We start from the raw sequence: 2,955 nt of genomic DNA on the forward strand, positions 1-2,955 counted from the left end.
TTCCTGTGGAGTCCCTCATACCATCTGGGCCTCGATTCTTCACAATTTTTTTCAAAAGACTCCCCAAGCTCCAGCTAATGTTTGGTGGTGAATCTTTACACTTGTTTCTCTCAGCTGTTGGGTGGAGTCACTCAGAGGACAGTTATGCTAGGAATCTGTCTGCAAGTATGATAGAGTATCTTTAATAGTGTCAGAGATTGGTGCTTGCCCCTGGGGTAGGTCTCCATCTGCGCTAACCATTGGTTGGATGTTCCTTCCATGTCTGCTCTAACTATCTTTATCTCTGAAGGTCTTGTAGGCTGTGTTCACTTTGGATTGAAGGTTTTGTGGGTGGATTTTTATCCTTGTCACATCACTGGGAGTCATGCCTGGCTACAGAAGTGGTCAATTAAGGATCTGTATCCCCACTGCTAGAATCACCCCAATAGACACCCTGGGGATTCGCCTTTCCCAGGTCTCTGGCACTTTCTAGAGATGAGCACCCCACACTTGTGATTTCCATTCCCTTTTCCCTGCATTCACTATACCTAATTCCTCCAAACCCACTCTACCTAATTCCTCCTACCCATTCCCTTCTCTACCTTCCCTCCCATTCAGTTTCCTCCCTCCCTCGATCTGCCTCAATATATATTCTGCTAAATGCATTTTAAAGTCAATATTTAGGAAAAAACACTGAGTAAGTATAGGAAGTATCCCATAAGTAATTGTGGTGGATGTTTAGGCAATATATGCACATATTAAATTTTATAGAGGCCAGAATTACAACATATATTGTTAGAAGAGACACTGTCTTCATTACATTCAACATGAAGGAAAACCATTTATATATTCTATTAAGTTATACAAGGGAATCTATTAAATAAGTTACACACATCACACAACTTTATCACTTTGAAAACTCTCTTTATTGCAAATATTTACACAATGAAAAGTACAAAGGTTTAAATTCATGTGAGTGTACTTTGTTGTAAAGTTAAAGTTTATATACAGGTTGACAACAGTCACCTCAGATTCACAGGGATAAATACATCAGGGAGTCACCTATTACCTTATCTGTCTTCTTTACTTTATTCCTGATGAAGACTCATCTCACTTGCAGCCCTTACTGTAAGGGATGATTCAGAAAATGCCTGAGAGTCTACAACCCAGAATCAATCTATAGAAAAGAAGAAAGACAACATCTCCAAATAGTACACGCAGTCAAAACTTTCTTGTAGATCTTGAAACAAAATGCAAAGAACAAACCCACATCCTATGATATTACCTCATATAGGAAATGGTAGCTGTAGGAAGCTTTCTCAGGGGATTTTAAACTTCTGCACCTAAGACCAAAAATGCCTCCGGGAACATGAAGATTTATTCCTTTGGTAAGATGGTCAGTCTGTCTCTTGACAGTCGTGTCGTCTGTCCATCACTAGAGCGACGGCCATGCTTTATGGATGTGTACAGGTAAACACATACCGTTTTTCACGTGTTCAAAGAATTTCAATAAGAACCTGAAAGAGAATTTATAATATTCTAGAGATGAAATAAGGGAATTTAAATTAGCCAGCACACACATGTTGTTAAAATTTTCTGCCTACTATTATTTAATAATTTTGACTTTTCCTGCTATGAATGAAAAGGTGGTTATGTAATGTCTACCAATCCCCAAATCCCGAAACATTGTGAAAAACTGTCTTATTTCTCCCTAACTTGGGTCTTTGGTCACCAACCTTTTGATTGCTCGTCTAAATTCTGATTCTCAAATAGATCAGAGGACTACGTGAGGGTGTCACTCTCATGTAGAAGACCAAGGAACTTTCTGTACTTGCATGTATTTGCTCTTGAGAACATGTAAATAAAAATTTACATTTCAAGAACCAAAACATGGCTGTCCAATGGGACATACGTGAACAAAAATCTTCCTGCCATCAGTGAACATTAGCACACTGGTAACAGCACAGACAATAATATAATGGAGTAATCCTGGAATAATAATAATATATAATGATGATGATGATGATGATAGTAATAATAATAATAATAATAATGATAATAATAATAATGGAATAATCCCCTCAAGGGATCACAGACTAAGGAAAGTAAATGTTGAGATGTGTTTTTCAAGGGTTATTGCATCCATTAAAGCAATTTTCAATAGGACCGACTCCTCACACATGACAATCACTCAACCTGTCATGACTTCATAGAGAGAGGTGAGAACCAGGGTTGTCTTTTCTTAGGACAAGAGAAAGATTCGCCAACCTTCCAAAAGAAAAGCAATCCAGACACTCTGTGTGTGAGGATGGTTAGCTTATGCATGACTAACACACACACACGCACACACACACACACACACACGCACACATGCACACACACATGCACACAAACACATACAAAAAGACACACACGCAGACACACACACACACAGACACTCACACATACAAACATTCACACACTTAAAAATACACACACAGAGACACAAACACACAGACACACATACACACACATATACACATTCACACATACACACAGAGAGACACACAGACACACACACATACAAAAACTCACACATATAAAAATACACACAGAGACACACACAGAGACACACACACAGACACACACACACACACACACACACACACACACACACACATCTCTGATGTCTGCTTCCTAGAGTGTCCAGGTGCAAAGGATGAAGTGGCCCCAGGAACTAGTCGGTCAACAGAATCTTGTTCTGCCTGCAAGTGAGTTGGGGTTTGCTCCAAGGATTTCCGTGTCACAGCTCTGTTAGAAGGTGTTCAGGGACACGCTGTGTGCATATATTTTACTCAGGGTGAACGAGGGCTACCAAACCTTGGAGAGCGGGAAGGGGTTTTCGGGTGCATTTACATCGATGGAGGCTTAAGGTACCAGGAAGGTCTCATTTGCTATATCTTTATAATCTCTGTCCCAGCCTCGGTCTGCTGTTCA

The sequence above is a fragment of the Rattus norvegicus genome (assembly GCF_036323735.1).
Source record: "Rattus norvegicus strain BN/NHsdMcwi chromosome 3 unlocalized genomic scaffold, GRCr8 chr3_unlocalized_3, whole genome shotgun sequence".
Lineage (NCBI taxonomy): Eukaryota > Metazoa > Chordata > Mammalia > Rodentia > Muridae > Rattus > Rattus norvegicus.